The following is a 20,180-nucleotide window of genomic DNA, read 5'->3' as shown; positions in this document are numbered from 1 at the left end:
TAAAGGATTAGGAAAAAGATAAAAAGCAGCTTACGGCCATACCTCTCTGGTTCCGCCCGATCTCGTCTGATCTCGGAAGCTAAGCAGAGCAGGGCCTGGTTAGTACCTGGATGGAAGACCGCCTGGGAATCCCAGGTGCCGTAAGCTTTTTCACTTCTCTCTCCGAAAGCCGCCGAGCGCCGCAGATTGTACACCTACAAATTACAAAAAGAATATCACATTGTTGAAGAGATGCATGTTTAGTGTTGTTTTAACGTTGGATATGAAAGGAAATTAGACAATAATATCCAAAATGATTCCGTTTCATGATTGCTAAATTAGTGTTGATCAACATTTACGATTGGCATACTATTGTTTGTAATTTAGCCGTTGAAATACAGGTGCTAACCCAACATGTTAGAATTGCCAGTGAAGAAAAGTAAAGTTACCTTCAGGCTTTAGGAACCTCTCTTGCCAATGCTAAGAACTGCTTCAATTTTAGAAAAAGAAACTTCTGATTATCTTTGACACGTTTTAAAGGATTAGGAAAAAGATGAAAAGCAGCTTACGGCCATACCTCTCTGGTTCCACCCGATCTCGTCTGATCTCGGAAGCTAAGCAGAGCAGGGCCTGGTTAGTACCTGGATGGAAGACCGCCTGGGAATCCCAGGTGCCGTAAGCTTTTTCACTTCTCTCTCTGAAAGCCGCCCAGCGCCGTAGATTGTACACCTACACAATTGTAAAAAAAATGTCACATTGTAGAAGAGATGCAATAGGAAGAAGATGAAAGGTGGCTTACGTCCATACCATCGTCAGGCCATTTGAGGTGGCGGGGACTGCAATGGCCATTCACCGATTGGCTGGGACCCCTGGGCGGGTCTTCTCTAGTCCATCCAATTTTCGGCATGGGATGTCACAGCCTTCTTTGCATACCCTTATTTAACCCACACAAAGATGCCAACGGCAGGCGTGTCATAATTCATTGACGCATTATAAAGGATTAGGAAAAAGATAAAAAGCAGCTTACGGCCATACCTCTCTGGTTCCGCCCGATCTCGTCTGATCTCGGAAGCTAAGCAGAGCAGGGCCTGGTTAGTACCTGGATGGAAGACCGCCTGGGAATCCCAGGTGCCGTAAGCTTTTTCACTTCTCTCTCCGAAAGCCGCCGAGCGCCGCAGATTGTACACCTACAAATTACAAAAAGAATATCACATTGTTGAAGAGATGCATGTTTAGTGTTGTTTTAACGTTGGATATGAAAGGAAATTAGACAATAATATCCAAAATGATTCCGTTTCATGATTGCTAAATTAGTGTTGATCAACATTTACGATTGGCATACTATTGTTTGTAATTTAGCCGTTGAAATACAGGTGCTAACCCAACATGTTAGAATTGCCAGTGAAGAAAAGTAAAGTTACCTTCAGGCTTTAGGAACCTCTCTTGCCAATGCTAAGAACTGCTTCAATTTTAGAAAAAGAAACTTCTGATTATCTTTGACACGTTTTAAAGGATTAGGAAAAAGATGAAAAGCAGCTTACGGCCATACCTCTCTGGTTCCGCCCGATCTCCTCTGATCTCAGAAGCTAAGCAGAGCAGGGCCTGGTTAGTACCTGGATGGAAGACCGCCTGGGAATCCCAGGTGCCGTAAGCTTTTTCACTTCTCTCTCTGAAAGCCGCCCAGCGCCGTAGATTGTACACCTACACAATTGTAAAAAAAATGTCACATTGTAGAAGAGATGCAATAGGAAGAAGATGAAAGGTGGCTTACGTCCATACCATCGTCAGGCCATTTGAGGTGGCGGGGACTGCAATGGCCATTCACCGATTGGCTGGGACCCCTGGGCGGGTCTTCTCTAGTCCATCCAATTTTCGGCATGGGATGTCACAGCCTTCTTTGCATACCCTTATTTAACCCACACAAAGATGCCAACGGCAGGCGTGTCATAATTCATTGACGCATTATAAAGGATTAGGAAAAAGATAAAAAGCAGCTTACGGCCATACCTCTCTGGTTCCGCCCGATCTCGTCTGATCTCGGAAGCTAAGCAGAGCAGGGCCTGGTTAGTACCTGGATGGAAGACCGCCTGGGAATCCCAGGTGCCGTAAGCTTTTTCACTTCTCTCTCCGAAAGCCGCCGAGCGCCGCAGATTGTACACCTACAAATTACAAAAAGAATATCACATTGTTGAAGAGATGCATGTTTAGTGTTGTTTTAACGTTGGATATGAAAGGAAATTAGACAATATTATCCAAAATGATTCCGTTTCATGATTGCTAAATTAGTGTTGATCAACATTTACGATTGGCATACTATTGTTTGTAATTTAGCCGTTGAAATACAGGTGCTAACCCAACATGTTAGAATTGCCAGTGAAGAAAAGTAAAGTTACCTTCAGGCTTTAGGAACCTCTCTTGCCAATGCTAAGAACTGCTTCAATTTTAGAAAAAGAAACTTCTGATTATCTTTGACACGTTTTAAAGGATTAGGAAAAAGATGAAAAGCAGCTTACGGCCATACCTCTCTGGTTCCACCCGATCTCGTCTGATCTCGGAAGCTAAGCAGAGCAGGGCCTGGTTAGTACCTGGATGGAAGACCGCCTGGGAATCCCAGGTGCCGTAAGCTTTTTCACTTCTCTCTCTGAAAGCCGCCCAGCGCCGTAGATTGTACACCTACACAATTGTAAAAAAAATGTCACATTGTAGAAGAGATGCAATAGGAAGAACATGAAAGGTGGCTTACGTCCATACCATCGTCAGGCCATTTGAGGTGGCGGGGACTGCAATGGCCATTCACCGATTGGCTGGGACCCCTGGGCGGGTCTTCTCTAGTCCATCCAATTTTCGGCATGGGATGTCACAGCCTTCTTTGCATACCCTTATTTAACCCACACAAAGATGCCAACGGCAGGCGTGTCATAATTCATTGACGCATTATAAAGGATTAGGAAAAAGATAAAAAGCAGCTTACGGCCATACCTCTCTGGTTCCGCCCGATCTCGTCTGATCTCGGAAGCTAAGCAGAGCAGGGCCTGGTTAGTACCTGGATGGAAGACCGCCTGGGAATCCCAGGTGCCGTAAGCTTTTTCACTTCTCTCTCCGAAAGCCGCCGAGCGCCGCAGATTGTACACCTACAAATTACAAAAAGAATATCACATTGTTGAAGAGATGCATGTTTAGTGTTGTTTTAACGTTGGATATGAAAGGAAATTAGACAATAATATCCAAAATGATTCCGTTTCATGATTGCTAAATTAGTGTTGATCAACATTTACGATTGGCATACTATTGTTTGTAATTTAGCCGTTGAAATACAGGTGCTAACCCAACATGTTAGAATTGCCAGTGAAGAAAAGTAAAGTTACCTTCAGGCTTTAGGAACCTCTCTTGCCAATGCTAAGAACTGCTTCAATTTTAGAAAAAGAAACTTCTGATTATCTTTGACACGTTTTAAAGGATTAGGAAAAAGATGAAAAGCAGCTTACGGCCATACCTCTCTGGTTCCGCCCGATCTCGTCTGATCTCGGAAGCTAAGCAGAGCAGGGCCTGGTTAGTACCTGGATGGAAGACCGCCTGGGAATCCCAGGTGCCGTAAGCTTTTTCACTTCTCTCTCTGAAAGCCGCCCAGCGCCGTAGATTGTACACCTACACAATTGTAAAAAAAATGTCACATTGTAGAAGAGATGCAATAGGAAGAAGATGAAAGGTGGCTTACGTCCATACCATCGTCAGGCCATTTGAGGTGGCGGGGACTGCAATGGCCATTCACCGATTGGCTGGGACCCCTGGGCGGGTCTTCTCTAGTCCATCCAATTTTCGGCATGGGATGTCACAGCCTTCTTTGCATACCCTTATTTAACCCACACAAAGATGCCAACGGCAGGCGTGTCATAATTCATTGACGCATTATAAAGGATTAGGAAAAAGATAAAAAGCAGCTTACGGCCATACCTCTCTGGTTCCGCCCGATCTCGTCTGATCTCGGAAGCTAAGCAGAGCAGGGCTTGGTTAGTACCTGGATGGAAGACCGCCTGGGAATCCCAGGTGCCGTAAGCTTTTTCACTTCTCTCTCCGAAAGCCGCCGAGCGCCGCAGATTGTACACCTACAAATTACAAAAAGAATATCACATTGTTGAAGAGATGCATGTTTAGTGTTGTTTTAACGTTGGATATGAAAGGAAATTAGACAATAATATCCAAAATTATTCCGTTTCATGATTGCTAAATTAGTGTTGATCAACATTTACGATTGGCATACTATTGTTTGTAATTTAGCCGTTGAAATACAGGTGCTAACCCAACATGTTAGAATTGCCAGTGAAGAAAAGTAAAGTTACCTTCAGGCTTTAGGAACCTCTTTTGCCAATGCTAAGAACTGCTTCAATTTTAGAAAAAGAAACTTCTGATTATCTTTGACACGTTTTAAAGGATTAGGAAAAAGATGAAAAGCAGCTTACGGCCATACCTCTCTGGTTCCGCCCGATCTCGTCTGATCTCGGAAGCTAAGCAGAGCAGGGCCTGGTTAGTACCTGGATGGAAGACCGCCTGGGAATCCCAGGTGCCGTAAGCTTTTTCACTTCTCTCTCTGAAAGCCGCCCAGCGCCGTAGATTGTACACCTACACAATTGTAAAAAAAATGTCACATTGTAGAAGAGATGCAATAGGAAGAAGATGAAAGGTGGCTTACGTCCATACCATCGTCAGGCCATTTGAGGTGGCGGGGACTGCAATGGCCATTCACCGATTGGCTGGGACCCCTGGGCGGGTCTTCTCTAGTCCATCCAATTTTCGGCATGGGATGTCACAGCCTTCTTTGCATACCCTTATTTAACCCACACAAAGATGCCAACGGCAGGCGTGTCATAATTCATTGACGCATTATAAAGGATTAGGAAAAAGATAAAAAGCAGCTTACGGCCATACCTCTCTGGTTCCGCCCGATCTCGTCTGATCTCGGAAGCTAAGCAGAGCAGGGCCTGGTTAGTACCTGGATGGAAGACCGCCTGGGAATCCCAGGTGCCGTAAGCTTTTTCACTTCTCTCTCCGAAAGCCGCCGAGCGCCGCAGATTGTACACCTACAAATTACAAAAAGAATATCACATTGTTGAAGAGATCCATGTTTAGTGTTGTTTTAACGTTGGATATGAAAGGAAATTAGACAATAATATCCAAAATGATTCCGTTTCATGATTGCTAAATTAGTGTTGATCAACATTTACGATTGGCATACTATTGTTTGTAATTTAGCCGTTGAAATACAGGTGCTAACCCAACATGTTAGAATTGCCAGTGAAGAAAAGTAAAGTTACCTTCAGGCTTTAGGAACCTCTCTTGCCAATGCTAAGAACTGCTTCAATTTTAGAAAAAGAAACTTCTGATTATCTTTGACACGTTTTAAAGGATTAGGAAAAAGATGAAAAGCAGCTTACGGCCATACCTCTCTGGTTCCGCCCGATCTCGTCTGATCTCGGAAGCTAAGCAGAGCAGGGCCTGGTTAGTACCTGGATGGAAGACCGCCTGGGAATCCCAGGTGCCGTAAGCTTTTTCACTTCTCTCTCTGAAAGCCGCCCAGCGCCGTAGATTGTACACCTACACAATTGTAAAAAAAATGTCACATTGTAGAAGAGATGCAATAGGAAGAAGATGAAAGGTGGCTTACGTCCATACCATCGTCAGGCCATTTGAGGTGGCGGGGACTGCAATGGCCATTCACCGATTGGCTGGGACCCCTGGGCGGGTCTTCTCTAGTCCATCCAATTTTCGGCATGGGATGTCACAGCCTTCTTTGCATACCCTTATTTAACCCACACAAAGATGCCAACGGCAGGCGTGTCATAATTCATTGACGCATTATAAAGGATTAGGAAAAAGATAAAAAGCAGCTTACGGCCATACCTCTCTGGTTCCGCCCGATCTCGTCTGATCTCGGAAGCTAAGCAGAGCAGGGCCTGGTTAGTACCTGGATGGAAGACCGCCTGGGAATCCCAGGTGCCGTAAGCTTTTTCACTTCTCTCTCTGAAAGCCGCCCAGCGCCGTAGATTGTACACCTACACAATTGTAAAAAAAATGTCACATTGTAGAAGAGATGCAATAGGAAGAAGATGAAAGGTGGCTTACGTCCATACCATCGTCAGGCCATTTGAGGTGGTGGGGACTGCAATGGCCATTCACCGATTGGCTGGGACCCCTGGGCGGGTCTTCTCTAGTCCATCCAATTTTCGGCATGGGATGTCACAGCCTTCTTTGCATACCCTTATTTAACCCACACAAAGATGCCAACGGCAGGCGTGTCATAATTCATTGACGCATTATAAAGGATTAGGAAAAAGATAAAAAGCAGCTTACGGCCATACCTCTCTGGTTCCGCCCGATCTCGTCTGATCTCGGAAGCTAAGCAGAGCAGGGCCTGGTTAGTACCTGGATGGAAGACCGCCTGGGAATCCCAGGTGCCGTAAGCTTTTTCACTTCTCTCTCCGAAAGCCGCCGAGCGCCGCAGATTGTACACCTACAAATTACAAAAAGAATATCACATTGTTGAAGAGATGCATGTTTAGTGTTGTTTTAACGTTGGATATGAAAGGAAATTAGACAATATTATCCAAAATGATTCCGTTTCATGATTGCTAAATTAGTGTTGATCAACATTTACGATTGGCATACTATTGTTTGTAATTTAGCCGTTGAAATACAGGTGCTAACCCAACATGTTAGAATTGCCAGTGAAGAAAAGTAAAGTTACCTTCAGGCTTTAGGAACCTCTCTTGCCAATGCTAAGAACTGCTTCAATTTTAGAAAAAGAAACTTCTGATTATCTTTGACACGTTTTAAAGGATTAGGAAAAAGATGAAAAGCAGCTTACGGCCATACCTCTCTGGTTCCGCCCGATCTCGTCTGATCTCGGAAGCTAAGCAGAGCAGGGCCTGGTTAGTACCTGGATGGAAGACCGCCTGGGAATCCCAGGTGCCGTAAGCTTTTTCACTTCTCTCTCTGAAAGCCGCCCAGCGCCGTAGATTGTACACCTACACAATTGTAAAAAAAATGTCACATTGTAGAAGAGATGCAATAGGAAGAAGATGAAAGGTGGCTTACGTCCATACCATCGTCAGGCCATTTGAGGTGGCGGGGACTGCAATGGCCATTCACCGATTGGCTGGGACCCCTGGGCGGGTCTTCTCTAGTCCATCCAATTTTCGGCATGGGATGTCACAGCCTTCTTTGCATACCCTTATTTAACCCACACAAAGATGCCAACGGCAGGCGTGTCATAATTCATTGACGCATTATAAAGGATTAGGAAAAAGATAAAAAGCAGCTTACGGCCATACCTCTCTGGTTCCGCCCGATCTCGTCTGATCTCGGAAGCTAAGCAGAGCAGGGCCTGGTTAGTACCTGGATGGAAGACCGCCTGGGAATCCCAGGTGCCGTAAGCTTTTTCACTTCTCTCTCTGAAAGCCGCCCAGCGCCGTAGATTGTACACCTACACAATTGTAAAAAAAATGTCACATTGTAGAAGAGATGCAATAGGAAGAAGATGAAAGGTGGCTTACGTCCATACCATCGTCAGGCCATTTGAGGTGGCGGGGACTGCAATGGCCATTCACCGATTGGCTGGGACCCCTGGGCGGGTCTTCTCTAGTCCATCCAATTTTCGGCATGGGATGTCACAGCCTTCTTTGCATACCCTTATTTAACCCACACAAAGATGCCAACGGCAGGCGTGTCATAATTCATTGACGCATTATAAAGGATTAGGAAAAAGATAAAAAGCAGCTTACGGCCATACCTCTCTGGTTCCGCCCGATCTCGTCTGATCTCGGAAGCTAAGCAGAGCAGGGCCTGGTTAGTACCTGGATGGAAGACCGCCTGGGAATCCCAGGTGCCGTAAGCTTTTTCACTTCTCTCTCCGAAAGCCGCCGAGCGCCGCAGATTGTACACCTACAAATTACAAAAAGAATATCACATTGTTGAAGAGATCCATGTTTAGTGTTGTTTTAACGTTGGATATGAAAGGAAATTAGACAATAATATCCAAAATGATTCCGTTTCATGATTGCTAAATTAGTGTTGATCAACATTTACGATTGGCATACTATTGTTTGTAATTTAGCCGTTGAAATACAGGTGCTAACCCAACATGTTAGAATTGCCAGTGAAGAAAAGTAAAGTTACCTTCAGGCTTTAGGAACCTCTCTTGCCAATGCTAAGAACTGCTTCAATTTTAGAAAAAGAAACTTCTGATTATCTTTGACACGTTTTAAAGGATTAGGAAAAAGATGAAAAGCAGCTTACGGCCATACCTCTCTGGTTCCGCCCGATCTCGTCTGATCTCGGAAGCTAAGCAGAGCAGGGCCTGGTTAGTACCTGGATGGAAGACCGCCTGGGAATCCCAGGTGCCGTAAGCTTTTTCACTTCTCTCTCTGAAAGCCGCCCAGCGCCGTAGATTGTACACCTACACAATTGTAAAAAAAATGTCACATTGTAGAAGAGATGCAATAGGAAGAAGATGAAAGGTGGCTTACGTCCATACCATCGTCAGGCCATTTGAGGTGGCGGGGACTGCAATGGCCATTCACCGATTGGCTGGGACCCCTGGGCGGGTCTTCTCTAGTCCATCCAATTTTCGGCATGGGATGTCACAGCCTTCTTTGCATACCCTTATTTAACCCACACAAAGATGCCAACGGCAGGCGTGTCATAATTCATTGACGCATTATAAAGGATTAGGAAAAAGATAAAAAGCAGCTTACGGCCATACCTCTCTGGTTCCGCCCGATCTCGTCTGATCTCGGAAGCTAAGCAGAGCAGGGCCTGGTTAGTACCTGGATGGAAGACCGCCTGGGAATCCCAGGTGCCGTAAGCTTTTTCACTTCTCTCTCTGAAAGCCGCCCAGCGCCGTAGATTGTACACCTACACAATTGTAAAAAAAATGTCACATTGTAGAAGAGATGCAATAGGAAGAAGATGAAAGGTGGCTTACGTCCATACCATCGTCAGGCCATTTGAGGTGGTGGGGACTGCAATGGCCATTCACCGATTGGCTGGGACCCCTGGGCGGGTCTTCTCTAGTCCATCCAATTTTCGGCATGGGATGTCACAGCCTTCTTTGCATACCCTTATTTAACCCACACAAAGATGCCAACGGCAGGCGTGTCATAATTCATTGACGCATTATAAAGGATTAGGAAAAAGATAAAAAGCAGCTTACGGCCATACCTCTCTGGTTCCGCCCGATCTCGTCTGATCTCGGAAGCTAAGCAGAGCAGGGCCTGGTTAGTACCTGGATGGAAGACCGCCTGGGAATCCCAGGTGCCGTAAGCTTTTTCACTTCTCTCTCCGAAAGCCGCCGAGCGCCGCAGATTGTACACCTACAAATTACAAAAAGAATATCACATTGTTGAAGAGATGCATGTTTAGTGTTGTTTTAACGTTGGATATGAAAGGAAATTAGACAATATTATCCAAAATGATTCCGTTTCATGATTGCTAAATTAGTGTTGATCAACATTTACGATTGGCATACTATTGTTTGTAATTTAGCCGTTGAAATACAGGTGCTAACCCAACATGTTAGAATTGCCAGTGAAGAAAAGTAAAGTTACCTTCAGGCTTTAGGAACCTCTCTTGCCAATGCTAAGAACTGCTTCAATTTTAGAAAAAGAAACTTCTGATTATCTTTGACACGTTTTAAAGGATTAGGAAAAAGATGAAAAGCAGCTTACGGCCATACCTCTCTGGTTCCGCCCGATCTCGTCTGATCTCGGAAGCTAAGCAGAGCAGGGCCTGGTTAGTACCTGGATGGAAGACCGCCTGGGAATCCCAGGTGCCGTAAGCTTTTTCACTTCTCTCTCTGAAAGCCGCCCAGCGCCGTAGATTGTACACCTACACAATTGTAAAAAAAATGTCACATTGTAGAAGAGATGCAATAGGAAGAAGATGAAAGGTGGCTTACGTCCATACCATCGTCAGGCCATTTGAGGTGGCGGGGACTGCAATGGCCATTCACCGATTGGCTGGGACCCCTGGGCGGGTCTTCTCTAGTCCATCCAATTTTCGGCATGGGATGTCACAGCCTTCTTTGCATACCCTTATTTAACCCACACAAAGATGCCAACGGCAGGCGTGTCATAATTCATTGACGCATTATAAAGGATTAGGAAAAAGATAAAAAGCAGCTTACGGCCATACCTCTCTGGTTCCGCCCGATCTCGTCTGATCTCGGAAGCTAAGCAGAGCAGGGCCTGGTTAGTACCTGGATGGAAGACCGCCTGGGAATCCCAGGTGCCGTAAGCTTTTTCACTTCTCTCTCCGAAAGCCGCCGAGCGCCGCAGATTGTACACCTACAAATTACAAAAAGAATATCACATTGTTGAAGAGATGCATGTTTAGTGTTGTTTTAACGTTGGATATGAAAGGAAATTAGACAATAATATCCAAAATTATTCCGTTTCATGATTGCTAAATTAGTGTTGATCAACATTTACGATTGGCATACTATTGTTTGTAATTTAGCCGTTGAAATACAGGTGCTAACCCAACATGTTAGAATTGCCAGTGAAGAAAAGTAAAGTTACCTTCAGGCTTTAGGAACCTCTTTTGCCAATGCTAAGAACTGCTTCAATTTTAGAAAAAGAAACTTCTGATTATCTTTGACACGTTTTAAAGGATTAGGAAAAAGATGAAAAGCAGCTTACGGCCATACCTCTCTGGTTCCGCCCGATCTCGTCTGATCTCGGAAGCTAAGCAGAGCAGGGCCTGGTTAGTACCTGGATGGAAGACCGCCTGGGAATCCCAGGTGCCGTAAGCTTTTTCACTTCTCTCTCTGAAAGCCGCCCAGCGCCGTAGATTGTACACCTACACAATTGTAAAAAAAATGTCACATTGTAGAAGAGATGCAATAGGAAGAAGATGAAAGGTGGCTTACGTCCATACCATCGTCAGGCCATTTGAGGTGGCGGGGACTGCAATGGCCATTCACCGATTGGCTGGGACCCCTGGGCGGGTCTTCTCTAGTCCATCCAATTTTCGGCATGGGATGTCACAGCCTTCTTTGCATACCCTTATTTAACCCACACAAAGATGCCAACGGCAGGCGTGTCATAATTCATTGACGCATTATAAAGGATTAGGAAAAAGATAAAAAGCAGCTTACGGCCATACCTCTCTGGTTCCGCCCGATCTCGTCTGATCTCGGAAGCTAAGCAGAGCAGGGCCTGGTTAGTACCTGGATGGAAGACCGCCTGGGAATCCCAGGTGCCGTAAGCTTTTTCACTTCTCTCTCTGAAAGCCGCCCAGCGCCGTAGATTGTACACCTACACAATTGTAAAAAAAATGTCACATTGTAGAAGAGATGCAATAGGAAGAAGATGAAAGGTGGCTTACGTCCATACCATCGTCAGGCCATTTGAGGTGGCGGGGACTGCAATGGCCATTCACCGATTGGCTGGGACCCCTGGGCGGGTCTTCTCTAGTCCATCCAATTTTCGGCATGGGATGTCACAGCCTTCTTTGCATACCCTTATTTAACCCACACAAAGATGCCAACGGCAGGCGTGTCATAATTCATTGACGCATTATAAAGGATTAGGAAAAAGATAAAAAGCAGCTTACGGCCATACCTCTCTGGTTCCGCCCGATCTCGTCTGATCTCGGAAGCTAAGCAGAGCAGGGCCTGGTTAGTACCTGGATGGAAGACCGCCTGGGAATCCCAGGTGCCGTAAGCTTTTTCACTTCTCTCTCTGAAAGCCGCCCAGCGCCGTAGATTGTACACCTACACAATTGTAAAAAAAATGTCACATTGTAGAAGAGATGCAATAGGAAGAAGATGAAAGGTGGCTTACGTCCATACCATCGTCAGGCCATTTGAGGTGGTGGGGACTGCAATGGCCATTCACCGATTGGCTGGGACCCCTGGGCGGGTCTTCTCTAGTCCATCCAATTTTCGGCATGGGATGTCACAGCCTTCTTTGCATACCCTTATTTAACCCACACAAAGATGCCAACGGCAGGCGTGTCATAATTCATTGACGCATTATAAAGGATTAGGAAAAAGATAAAAAGCAGCTTACGGCCATACCTCTCTGGTTCCGCCCGATCTCGTCTGATCTCGGAAGCTAAGCAGAGCAGGGCCTGGTTAGTACCTGGATGGAAGACCGCCTGGGAATCCCAGGTGCCGTAAGCTTTTTCACTTCTCTCTCCGAAAGCCGCCGAGCGCCGCAGATTGTACACCTACAAATTACAAAAAGAATATCACATTGTTGAAGAGATGCATGTTTAGTGTTGTTTTAACGTTGGATATGAAAGGAAATTAGACAATATTATCCAAAATGATTCCGTTTCATGATTGCTAAATTAGTGTTGATCAACATTTACGATTGGCATACTATTGTTTGTAATTTAGCCGTTGAAATACAGGTGCTAACCCAACATGTTAGAATTGCCAGTGAAGAAAAGTAAAGTTACCTTCAGGCTTTAGGAACCTCTCTTGCCAATGCTAAGAACTGCTTCAATTTTAGAAAAAGAAACTTCTGATTATCTTTGACACGTTTTAAAGGATTAGGAAAAAGATGAAAAGCAGCTTACGGCCATACCTCTCTGGTTCCGCCCGATCTCGTCTGATCTCGGAAGCTAAGCAGAGCAGGGCCTGGTTAGTACCTGGATGGAAGACCGCCTGGGAATCCCAGGTGCCGTAAGCTTTTTCACTTCTCTCTCTGAAAGCCGCCCAGCGCCGTAGATTGTACACCTACACAATTGTAAAAAAAATGTCACATTGTAGAAGAGATGCAATAGGAAGAAGATGAAAGGTGGCTTACGTCCATACCATCGTCAGGCCATTTGAGGTGGCGGGGACTGCAATGGCCATTCACCGATTGGCTGGGACCCCTGGGCGGGTCTTCTCTAGTCCATCCAATTTTCGGCATGGGATGTCACAGCCTTCTTTGCATACCCTTATTTAACCCACACAAAGATGCCAACGGCAGGCGTGTCATAATTCATTGACGCATTATAAAGGATTAGGAAAAAGATAAAAAGCAGCTTACGGCCATACCTCTCTGGTTCCGCCCGATCTCGTCTGATCTCGGAAGCTAAGCAGAGCAGGGCCTGGTTAGTACCTGGATGGAAGACCGCCTGGGAATCCCAGGTGCCGTAAGCTTTTTCACTTCTCTCTCCGAAAGCCGCCGAGCGCCGCAGATTGTACACCTACAAATTACAAAAAGAATATCACATTGTTGAAGAGATGCATGTTTAGTGTTGTTTTAACGTTGGATATGAAAGGAAATTAGACAATAATATCCAAAATTATTCCGTTTCATGATTGCTAAATTAGTGTTGATCAACATTTACGATTGGCATACTATTGTTTGTAATTTAGCCGTTGAAATACAGGTGCTAACCCAACATGTTAGAATTGCCAGTGAAGAAAAGTAAAGTTACCTTCAGGCTTTAGGAACCTCTTTTGCCAATGCTAAGAACTGCTTCAATTTTAGAAAAAGAAACTTCTGATTATCTTTGACACGTTTTAAAGGATTAGGAAAAAGATGAAAAGCAGCTTACGGCCATACCTCTCTGGTTCCGCCCGATCTCGTCTGATCTCGGAAGCTAAGCAGAGCAGGGCCTGGTTAGTACCTGGATGGAAGACCGCCTGGGAATCCCAGGTGCCGTAAGCTTTTTCACTTCTCTCTCTGAAAGCCGCCCAGCGCCGTAGATTGTACACCTACACAATTGTAAAAAAAATGTCACATTGTAGAAGAGATGCAATAGGAAGAAGATGAAAGGTGGCTTACGTCCATACCATCGTCAGGCCATTTGAGGTGGCGGGGACTGCAATGGCCATTCACCGATTGGCTGGGACCCCTGGGCGGGTCTTCTCTAGTCCATCCAATTTTCGGCATGGGATGTCACAGCCTTCTTTGCATACCCTTATTTAACCCACACAAAGATGCCAACGGCAGGCGTGTCATAATTCATTGACGCATTATAAAGGATTAGGAAAAAGATAAAAAGCAGCTTACGGCCATACCTCTCTGGTTCCGCCCGATCTCGTCTGATCTCGGAAGCTAAGCAGAGCAGGGCCTGGTTAGTACCTGGATGGAAGACCGCCTGGGAATCCCAGGTGCCGTAAGCTTTTTCACTTCTCTCTCTGAAAGCCGCCCAGCGCCGTAGATTGTACACCTACACAATTGTAAAAAAAATGTCACATTGTAGAAGAGATGCAATAGGAAGAAGATGAAAGGTGGCTTACGTCCATACCATCGTCAGGCCATTTGAGGTGGCGGGGACTGCAATGGCCATTCACCGATTGGCTGGGACCCCTGGGCGGGTCTTCTCTAGTCCATCCAATTTTCGGCATGGGATGTCACAGCCTTCTTTGCATACCCTTATTTAACCCACACAAAGATGCCAACGGCAGGCGTGTCATAATTCATTGACGCATTATAAAGGATTAGGAAAAAGATAAAAAGCAGCTTACGGCCATACCTCTCTGGTTCCGCCCGATCTCGTCTGATCTCGGAAGCTAAGCAGAGCAGGGCCTGGTTAGTACCTGGATGGAAGACCGCCTGGGAATCCCAGGTGCCGTAAGCTTTTTCACTTCTCTCTCCGAAAGCCGCCGAGCGCCGCAGATTGTACACCTACAAATTACAAAAAGAATATCACATTGTTGAAGAGATCCATGTTTAGTGTTGTTTTAACGTTGGATATGAAAGGAAATTAGACAATAATATCCAAAATGATTCCGTTTCATGATTGCTAAATTAGTGTTGATCAACATTTACGATTGGCATACTATTGTTTGTAATTTAGCCGTTGAAATACAGGTGCTAACCCAACATGTTAGAATTGCCAGTGAAGAAAAGTAAAGTTACCTTCAGGCTTTAGGAACCTCTCTTGCCAATGCTAAGAACTGCTTCAATTTTAGAAAAAGAAACTTCTGATTATCTTTGACACGTTTTAAAGGATTAGGAAAAAGATGAAAAGCAGCTTACGGCCATACCTCTCTGGTTCCGCCCGATCTCGTCTGATCTCGGAAGCTAAGCAGAGCAGGGCCTGGTTAGTACCTGGATGGAAGACCGCCTGGGAATCCCAGGTGCCGTAAGCTTTTTCACTTCTCTCTCTGAAAGCCGCCCAGCGCCGTAGATTGTACACCTACACAATTGTAAAAAAAATGTCACATTGTAGAAGAGATGCAATAGGAAGAAGATGAAAGGTGGCTTACGTCCATACCATCGTCAGGCCATTTGAGGTGGCGGGGACTGCAATGGCCATTCACCGATTGGCTGGGACCCCTGGGCGGGTCTTCTCTAGTCCATCCAATTTTCGGCATGGGATGTCACAGCCTTCTTTGCATACCCTTATTTAACCCACACAAAGATGCCAACGGCAGGCGTGTCATAATTTATTGACGCATTATAAAGGATTAGGAAAAAGATAAAAAGCAGCTTACGGCCATACCTCTCTGGTTCCGCCCGATCTCGTCTGATCTCGGAAGCTAAGCAGAGCAGGGCCTGGTTAGTACCTGGATGGAAGACCGCCTGGGAATCCCAGGTGCCGTAAGCTTTTTCACTTCTCTCTCCGAAAGCCGCCGAGCGCCGCAGATTGTACACCTACAAATTACAAAAAGAATATCACATTGTTGAAGAGATGCATGTTTAGTGTTGTTTTAACGTTGGATATGAAAGGAAATTAGACAATAATATCCAAAATGATTCCGTTTCATGATTGCTAAATTAGTGTTGATCAACATTTACGATTGGCATACTATTGTTTGTAATTTAGCCGTTGAAATACAGGTGCTAACCCAACATGTTAGAATTGCCAGTGAAGAAAAGTAAAGTTACCTTCAGGCTTTAGGAACCTCTCTTGCCAATGCTAAGAACTGCTTCAATTTTAGAAAAAGAAACTTCTGATTATCTTTGACACGTTTTAAAGGATTAGGAAAAAGATGAAAAGCAGCTTACGGCCATACCTCTCTGGTTCCGCCCGATCTCGTCTGATCTCGGAAGCTAAGCAGAGCAGGGCCTGGTTAGTACCTGGATGGAAGACCGCCTGGGAATCCCAGGTGCCGTAAGCTTTTTCACTTCTCTCTCTGAAAGCCGCCCAGCGCCGTAGATTGTACACCTACACAATTGTAAAAAAAATGTCACATTGTAGAAGAGATGCAATAGGAAGAAGATGAAAGGTGGCTTACGTCCATACCATCGTCAGGCCATTTGAGGTGGCGGGGACTGCAATGGCCATTCACCGATTGGCTGGGACCCCTGGGCGGGTCTTCTCTAGTCCATCCAATTTTCGGCATGGGATGTCACAGCCTTCTTTGCATACCCTTATTTAACCCACACAAAGATGCCAACGGCAGGCGTGTCATAATTCATTGACGCATTATAAAGGATTAGGAAAAAGATAAAAAGCAGCTTACGGCCATACCTCTCTGGTTCCGCCCGATCTCGTCTGATCTCGGAAGCTAAGCAGAGCAGGGCCTGGTTAGTACCTGGATGGAAGACCGCCTGGGAATCCCAGGTGCCGTAAGCTTTTTCACTTCTCTCTCTGAAAGCCGCCCAGCGCCGTAGATTGTACACCTACACAATTGTAAAAAAAATGTCACATTGTAGAAGAGATGCAATAGGAAGAAGATGAAAGGTGGCTTACGTCCATACCATCGTCAGGCCATTTGAGGTGGCGGGGACTGCAATGGCCATTCACCGATTGGCTGGGACCCCTGGGCGGGTCTTCTCTAGTCCATCCAATTTTCGGCATGGGATGTCACAGCCTTCTTTGCATACCCTTATTTAACCCACACAAAGATGCCAACGGCAGGCGTGTCATAATTCATTGACGCATTATAAAGGATTAGGAAAAAGATAAAAAGCAGCTTACGGCCATACCTCTCTGGTTCCGCCCGATCTCGTCTGATCTCGGAAGCTAAGCAGAGCAGGGCCTGGTTAGTACCTGGATGGAAGACCGCCTGGGAATCCCAGGTGCCGTAAGCTTTTTCACTTCTCTCTCCGAAAGCCGCCGAGCGCCGCAGATTGTACACCTACAAATTACAAAAAGAATATCACATTGTTGAAGAGATCCATGTTTAGTGTTGTTTTAACGTTGGATATGAAAGGAAATTAGACAATAATATCCAAAATGATTCCGTTTCATGATTGCTAAATTAGTGTTGATCAACATTTACGATTGGCATACTATTGTTTGTAATTTAGCCGTTGAAATACAGGTGCTAACCCAACATGTTAGAATTGCCAGTGAAGAAAAGTAAAGTTACCTTCAGGCTTTAGGAACCTCTCTTGCCAATGCTAAGAACTGCTTCAATTTTAGAAAAAGAAACTTCTGATTATCTTTGACACGTTTTAAAGGATTAGGAAAAAGATGAAAAGCAGCTTACGGCCATACCTCTCTGGTTCCGCCCGATCTCGTCTGATCTCGGAAGCTAAGCAGAGCAGGGCCTGGTTAGTACCTGGATGGAAGACCGCCTGGGAATCCCAGGTGCCGTAAGCTTTTTCACTTCTCTCTCTGAAAGCCGCCCAGCGCCGTAGATTGTACACCTACACAATTGTAAAAAAAATGTCACATTGTAGAAGAGATGCAATAGGAAGAAGATGAAAGGTGGCTTACGTCCATACCATCGTCAGGCCATTTGAGGTGGCGGGGACTGCAATGGCCATTCACCGATTGGCTGGGACCCCTGGGCGGGTCTTCTCTAGTCCATCCAATTTTCGGCATGGGATGTCACAGCCTTCTTTGCATACCCTTATTTAACCCACACAAAGATGCCAACGGCAGGCGTGTCATAATTCATTGACGCATTATAAAGGATTAGGAAAAAGATAAAAAGCAGCTTACGGCCATACCTCTCTGGTTCCGCCCGATCTCGTCTGATCTCGGAAGCTAAGCAGAGCAGGGCCTGGTTAGTACCTGGATGGAAGACCGCCTGGGAATCCCAGGTGCCGTAAGCTTTTTCACTTCTCTCTCTGAAAGCCGCCCAGCGCCGTAGATTGTACACCTACACAATTGTAAAAAAAATGTCACATTGTAGAAGAGATGCAATAGGAAGAAGATGAAAGGTGGCTTACGTCCATACCATCGTCAGGCCATTTGAGGTGGTGGGGACTGCAATGGCCATTCACCGATTGGCTGGGACCCCTGGGCGGGTCTTCTCTAGTCCATCCAATTTTCGGCATGGGATGTCACAGCCTTCTTTGCATACCCTTATTTAACCCACACAAAGATGCCAACGGCAGGCGTGTCATAATTCATTGACGCATTATAAAGGATTAGGAAAAAGATAAAAAGCAGCTTACGGCCATACCTCTCTGGTTCCGCCCGATCTCGTCTGATCTCGGAAGCTAAGCAGAGCAGGGCCTGGTTAGTACCTGGATGGAAGACCGCCTGGGAATCCCAGGTGCCGTAAGCTTTTTCACTTCTCTCTCCGAAAGCCGCCGAGCGCCGCAGATTGTACACCTACAAATTACAAAAAGAATATCACATTGTTGAAGAGATGCATGTTTAGTGTTGTTTTAACGTTGGATATGAAAGGAAATTAGACAATATTATCCAAAATGATTCCGTTTCATGATTGCTAAATTAGTGTTGATCAACATTTACGATTGGCATACTATTGTTTGTAATTTAGCCGTTGAAATACAGGTGCTAACCCAACATGTTAGAATTGCCAGTGAAGAAAAGTAAAGTTACCTTCAGGCTTTAGGAACCTCTCTTGCCAATGCTAAGAACTGCTTCAATTTTAGAAAAAGAAACTTCTGATTATCTTTGACACGTTTTAAAGGATTAGGAAAAAGATGAAAAGCAGCTTACGGCCATACCTCTCTGGTTCCGCCCGATCTCGTCTGATCTCGGAAGCTAAGCAGAGCAGGGCCTGGTTAGTACCTGGATGGAAGACCGCCTGGGAATCCCAGGTGCCGTAAGCTTTTTCACTTCTCTCTCTGAAAGCCGCCCAGCGCCGTAGATTGTACACCTACACAATTGTAAAAAAAATGTCACATTGTAGAAGAGATGCAATAGGAAGAAGATGAAAGGTGGCTTACGTCCATACCATCGTCAGGCCATTTGAGGTGGCGGGGACTGCAATGGCCATTCACCGATTGGCTGGGACCCCTGGGCGGGTCTTCTCTAGTCCATCCAATTTTCGGCATGGGATGTCACAGCCTTCTTTGCATACCCTTATTTAACCCACACAAAGATGCCAACGGCAGGCGTGTCATAATTCATTGACGCATTATAAAGGATTAGGAAAAAGATAAAAAGCAGCTTACGGCCATACCTCTCTGGTTCCGCCCGATCTCGTCTGATCTCGGAAGCTAAGCAGAGCAGGGCCTGGTTAGTACCTGGATGGAAGACCGCCTGGGAATCCCAGGTGCCGTAAGCTTTTTCACTTCTCTCTCCGAAAGCCGCCGAGCGCCGCAGATTGTACACCTACAAATTACAAAAAGAATATCACATTGTTGAAGAGATGCATGTTTAGTGTTGTTTTAACGTTGGATATGAAAGGAAATTAGACAATATTATCCAAAATGATTCCGTTTCATGATTGCTAAATTAGTGTTGATCAACATTTACGATTGGCATACTATTGTTTGTAATTTAGCCGTTGAAATACAGGTGCTAACCCAACATGTTAGAATTGCCAGTGAAGAAAAGTAAAGTTACCTTCAGGCTTTAGGAACCTCTCTTGCCAATGCTAAGAACTGCTTCAATTTTAGAAAAAGAAACTTCTGATTATCTTTGACACGTTTTAAAGGATTAGGAAAAAGATGAAAAGCAGCTTACGGCCATACCTCTCTGGTTCCGCCCGATCTCGTCTGATCTCGGAAGCTAAGCAGAGCAGGGCCTGGTTAGTACCTGGATGGAAGACCGCCTGGGAATCCCAGGTGCCGTAAGCTTTTTCACTTCTCTCTCTGAAAGCCGCCCAGCGCCGTAGATTGTACACCTACACAATTGTAAAAAAAATGTCACATTGTAGAAGAGATGCAATAGGAAGAAGATGAAAGGTGGCTTACGTCCATACCATCGTCAGGCCATTTGAGGTGGCGGGGACTGCAATGGCCATTCACCGATTGGCTGGGACCCCTGGGCGGGTCTTCTCTAGTCCATCCAATTTTCGGCATGGGATGTCACAGCCTTCTTTGCATACCCTTATTTAACCCACACAAAGATGCCAACGGCAGGCGTGTCATAATTCATTG

General features: G+C 45.4%; 42 non-coding genes across 42 annotated transcripts; all 42 read left to right on the top strand.

Annotated features, from left to right (window-relative positions):
- Positions 1 to 28: 28 nt before the first annotated feature.
- On the top strand, positions 29 to 147 carry LOC134120595 (5S ribosomal RNA). Its single transcript, XR_009952138.1, has one exon. It is a non-coding gene; the product is annotated as a 5S ribosomal RNA (ribosomal RNA).
- Positions 148 to 542: 395 nt separating this feature from the next.
- On the top strand, positions 543 to 661 carry LOC134120636 (5S ribosomal RNA). Its single transcript, XR_009952179.1, has one exon. It is a non-coding gene; the product is annotated as a 5S ribosomal RNA (ribosomal RNA).
- Positions 662 to 1,000: 339 nt separating this feature from the next.
- On the top strand, positions 1,001 to 1,119 carry LOC134120594 (5S ribosomal RNA). Its single transcript, XR_009952137.1, has one exon. It is a non-coding gene; the product is annotated as a 5S ribosomal RNA (ribosomal RNA).
- A 395-nt stretch (positions 1,120 to 1,514) lies between these two features.
- On the top strand, positions 1,515 to 1,633 carry LOC134120314 (5S ribosomal RNA). Its single transcript, XR_009951862.1, has one exon. It is a non-coding gene; the product is annotated as a 5S ribosomal RNA (ribosomal RNA).
- A 339-nt stretch (positions 1,634 to 1,972) lies between these two features.
- LOC134120593 (5S ribosomal RNA) lies at positions 1,973 to 2,091 on the top strand. The gene has a single exon (XR_009952136.1). It is a non-coding gene; the product is annotated as a 5S ribosomal RNA (ribosomal RNA).
- A 395-nt stretch (positions 2,092 to 2,486) lies between these two features.
- LOC134120527 (5S ribosomal RNA) lies at positions 2,487 to 2,605 on the top strand. The gene has a single exon (XR_009952070.1). It is a non-coding gene; the product is annotated as a 5S ribosomal RNA (ribosomal RNA).
- A 339-nt stretch (positions 2,606 to 2,944) lies between these two features.
- Positions 2,945 to 3,063, top strand: LOC134120592 (5S ribosomal RNA). The gene has a single exon (XR_009952135.1). It is a non-coding gene; the product is annotated as a 5S ribosomal RNA (ribosomal RNA).
- A 395-nt stretch (positions 3,064 to 3,458) lies between these two features.
- Positions 3,459 to 3,577, top strand: LOC134120591 (5S ribosomal RNA). Its single transcript, XR_009952134.1, has one exon. It is a non-coding gene; the product is annotated as a 5S ribosomal RNA (ribosomal RNA).
- Positions 3,578 to 3,916: 339 nt separating this feature from the next.
- On the top strand, positions 3,917 to 4,035 carry LOC134120226 (5S ribosomal RNA). The gene has a single exon (XR_009951775.1). It is a non-coding gene; the product is annotated as a 5S ribosomal RNA (ribosomal RNA).
- Positions 4,036 to 4,430: 395 nt separating this feature from the next.
- Positions 4,431 to 4,549, top strand: LOC134120590 (5S ribosomal RNA). Its single transcript, XR_009952133.1, has one exon. It is a non-coding gene; the product is annotated as a 5S ribosomal RNA (ribosomal RNA).
- A 339-nt stretch (positions 4,550 to 4,888) lies between these two features.
- On the top strand, positions 4,889 to 5,007 carry LOC134120589 (5S ribosomal RNA). Its single transcript, XR_009952132.1, has one exon. It is a non-coding gene; the product is annotated as a 5S ribosomal RNA (ribosomal RNA).
- Positions 5,008 to 5,402: 395 nt separating this feature from the next.
- On the top strand, positions 5,403 to 5,521 carry LOC134120587 (5S ribosomal RNA). Its single transcript, XR_009952130.1, has one exon. It is a non-coding gene; the product is annotated as a 5S ribosomal RNA (ribosomal RNA).
- A 339-nt stretch (positions 5,522 to 5,860) lies between these two features.
- LOC134120586 (5S ribosomal RNA) lies at positions 5,861 to 5,979 on the top strand. The gene has a single exon (XR_009952129.1). It is a non-coding gene; the product is annotated as a 5S ribosomal RNA (ribosomal RNA).
- Positions 5,980 to 6,318: 339 nt separating this feature from the next.
- LOC134120585 (5S ribosomal RNA) lies at positions 6,319 to 6,437 on the top strand. Its single transcript, XR_009952128.1, has one exon. It is a non-coding gene; the product is annotated as a 5S ribosomal RNA (ribosomal RNA).
- Positions 6,438 to 6,832: 395 nt separating this feature from the next.
- LOC134120584 (5S ribosomal RNA) lies at positions 6,833 to 6,951 on the top strand. Its single transcript, XR_009952127.1, has one exon. It is a non-coding gene; the product is annotated as a 5S ribosomal RNA (ribosomal RNA).
- A 339-nt stretch (positions 6,952 to 7,290) lies between these two features.
- LOC134120583 (5S ribosomal RNA) lies at positions 7,291 to 7,409 on the top strand. Its single transcript, XR_009952126.1, has one exon. It is a non-coding gene; the product is annotated as a 5S ribosomal RNA (ribosomal RNA).
- A 339-nt stretch (positions 7,410 to 7,748) lies between these two features.
- Positions 7,749 to 7,867, top strand: LOC134120582 (5S ribosomal RNA). The gene has a single exon (XR_009952125.1). It is a non-coding gene; the product is annotated as a 5S ribosomal RNA (ribosomal RNA).
- A 395-nt stretch (positions 7,868 to 8,262) lies between these two features.
- Positions 8,263 to 8,381, top strand: LOC134120581 (5S ribosomal RNA). The gene has a single exon (XR_009952124.1). It is a non-coding gene; the product is annotated as a 5S ribosomal RNA (ribosomal RNA).
- A 339-nt stretch (positions 8,382 to 8,720) lies between these two features.
- On the top strand, positions 8,721 to 8,839 carry LOC134120580 (5S ribosomal RNA). The gene has a single exon (XR_009952123.1). It is a non-coding gene; the product is annotated as a 5S ribosomal RNA (ribosomal RNA).
- A 339-nt stretch (positions 8,840 to 9,178) lies between these two features.
- Positions 9,179 to 9,297, top strand: LOC134120579 (5S ribosomal RNA). Its single transcript, XR_009952122.1, has one exon. It is a non-coding gene; the product is annotated as a 5S ribosomal RNA (ribosomal RNA).
- A 395-nt stretch (positions 9,298 to 9,692) lies between these two features.
- Positions 9,693 to 9,811, top strand: LOC134120578 (5S ribosomal RNA). Its single transcript, XR_009952121.1, has one exon. It is a non-coding gene; the product is annotated as a 5S ribosomal RNA (ribosomal RNA).
- A 339-nt stretch (positions 9,812 to 10,150) lies between these two features.
- Positions 10,151 to 10,269, top strand: LOC134120576 (5S ribosomal RNA). Its single transcript, XR_009952119.1, has one exon. It is a non-coding gene; the product is annotated as a 5S ribosomal RNA (ribosomal RNA).
- A 395-nt stretch (positions 10,270 to 10,664) lies between these two features.
- LOC134120575 (5S ribosomal RNA) lies at positions 10,665 to 10,783 on the top strand. Its single transcript, XR_009952118.1, has one exon. It is a non-coding gene; the product is annotated as a 5S ribosomal RNA (ribosomal RNA).
- Positions 10,784 to 11,122: 339 nt separating this feature from the next.
- Positions 11,123 to 11,241, top strand: LOC134120574 (5S ribosomal RNA). The gene has a single exon (XR_009952117.1). It is a non-coding gene; the product is annotated as a 5S ribosomal RNA (ribosomal RNA).
- A 339-nt stretch (positions 11,242 to 11,580) lies between these two features.
- On the top strand, positions 11,581 to 11,699 carry LOC134120573 (5S ribosomal RNA). The gene has a single exon (XR_009952116.1). It is a non-coding gene; the product is annotated as a 5S ribosomal RNA (ribosomal RNA).
- Positions 11,700 to 12,038: 339 nt separating this feature from the next.
- On the top strand, positions 12,039 to 12,157 carry LOC134120572 (5S ribosomal RNA). The gene has a single exon (XR_009952115.1). It is a non-coding gene; the product is annotated as a 5S ribosomal RNA (ribosomal RNA).
- A 395-nt stretch (positions 12,158 to 12,552) lies between these two features.
- LOC134120571 (5S ribosomal RNA) lies at positions 12,553 to 12,671 on the top strand. Its single transcript, XR_009952114.1, has one exon. It is a non-coding gene; the product is annotated as a 5S ribosomal RNA (ribosomal RNA).
- Positions 12,672 to 13,010: 339 nt separating this feature from the next.
- LOC134120570 (5S ribosomal RNA) lies at positions 13,011 to 13,129 on the top strand. Its single transcript, XR_009952113.1, has one exon. It is a non-coding gene; the product is annotated as a 5S ribosomal RNA (ribosomal RNA).
- A 395-nt stretch (positions 13,130 to 13,524) lies between these two features.
- On the top strand, positions 13,525 to 13,643 carry LOC134120569 (5S ribosomal RNA). The gene has a single exon (XR_009952112.1). It is a non-coding gene; the product is annotated as a 5S ribosomal RNA (ribosomal RNA).
- A 339-nt stretch (positions 13,644 to 13,982) lies between these two features.
- Positions 13,983 to 14,101, top strand: LOC134120568 (5S ribosomal RNA). Its single transcript, XR_009952111.1, has one exon. It is a non-coding gene; the product is annotated as a 5S ribosomal RNA (ribosomal RNA).
- A 339-nt stretch (positions 14,102 to 14,440) lies between these two features.
- Positions 14,441 to 14,559, top strand: LOC134120567 (5S ribosomal RNA). Its single transcript, XR_009952110.1, has one exon. It is a non-coding gene; the product is annotated as a 5S ribosomal RNA (ribosomal RNA).
- A 395-nt stretch (positions 14,560 to 14,954) lies between these two features.
- Positions 14,955 to 15,073, top strand: LOC134120565 (5S ribosomal RNA). Its single transcript, XR_009952108.1, has one exon. It is a non-coding gene; the product is annotated as a 5S ribosomal RNA (ribosomal RNA).
- Positions 15,074 to 15,412: 339 nt separating this feature from the next.
- Positions 15,413 to 15,531, top strand: LOC134120564 (5S ribosomal RNA). Its single transcript, XR_009952107.1, has one exon. It is a non-coding gene; the product is annotated as a 5S ribosomal RNA (ribosomal RNA).
- A 395-nt stretch (positions 15,532 to 15,926) lies between these two features.
- Positions 15,927 to 16,045, top strand: LOC134120563 (5S ribosomal RNA). The gene has a single exon (XR_009952106.1). It is a non-coding gene; the product is annotated as a 5S ribosomal RNA (ribosomal RNA).
- A 339-nt stretch (positions 16,046 to 16,384) lies between these two features.
- Positions 16,385 to 16,503, top strand: LOC134120562 (5S ribosomal RNA). The gene has a single exon (XR_009952105.1). It is a non-coding gene; the product is annotated as a 5S ribosomal RNA (ribosomal RNA).
- Positions 16,504 to 16,842: 339 nt separating this feature from the next.
- On the top strand, positions 16,843 to 16,961 carry LOC134120561 (5S ribosomal RNA). Its single transcript, XR_009952104.1, has one exon. It is a non-coding gene; the product is annotated as a 5S ribosomal RNA (ribosomal RNA).
- Positions 16,962 to 17,356: 395 nt separating this feature from the next.
- On the top strand, positions 17,357 to 17,475 carry LOC134120560 (5S ribosomal RNA). The gene has a single exon (XR_009952103.1). It is a non-coding gene; the product is annotated as a 5S ribosomal RNA (ribosomal RNA).
- Positions 17,476 to 17,814: 339 nt separating this feature from the next.
- LOC134120559 (5S ribosomal RNA) lies at positions 17,815 to 17,933 on the top strand. The gene has a single exon (XR_009952102.1). It is a non-coding gene; the product is annotated as a 5S ribosomal RNA (ribosomal RNA).
- Positions 17,934 to 18,272: 339 nt separating this feature from the next.
- On the top strand, positions 18,273 to 18,391 carry LOC134120558 (5S ribosomal RNA). The gene has a single exon (XR_009952101.1). It is a non-coding gene; the product is annotated as a 5S ribosomal RNA (ribosomal RNA).
- A 395-nt stretch (positions 18,392 to 18,786) lies between these two features.
- Positions 18,787 to 18,905, top strand: LOC134120557 (5S ribosomal RNA). The gene has a single exon (XR_009952100.1). It is a non-coding gene; the product is annotated as a 5S ribosomal RNA (ribosomal RNA).
- A 339-nt stretch (positions 18,906 to 19,244) lies between these two features.
- On the top strand, positions 19,245 to 19,363 carry LOC134120556 (5S ribosomal RNA). The gene has a single exon (XR_009952099.1). It is a non-coding gene; the product is annotated as a 5S ribosomal RNA (ribosomal RNA).
- A 395-nt stretch (positions 19,364 to 19,758) lies between these two features.
- Positions 19,759 to 19,877, top strand: LOC134120554 (5S ribosomal RNA). The gene has a single exon (XR_009952097.1). It is a non-coding gene; the product is annotated as a 5S ribosomal RNA (ribosomal RNA).
- Positions 19,878 to 20,180: the final 303 nt, after the last annotated feature.

This window comes from Pungitius pungitius, unplaced genomic scaffold (genome assembly GCF_949316345.1).
Source record: "Pungitius pungitius unplaced genomic scaffold, fPunPun2.1 scaffold_26, whole genome shotgun sequence".
Classification (NCBI taxonomy): domain Eukaryota; kingdom Metazoa; phylum Chordata; class Actinopteri; order Perciformes; family Gasterosteidae; genus Pungitius; species Pungitius pungitius.
Note: the sequence above shows the minus strand (reverse complement) of the source record. Positions and strands in the feature narration are given on the sequence as shown.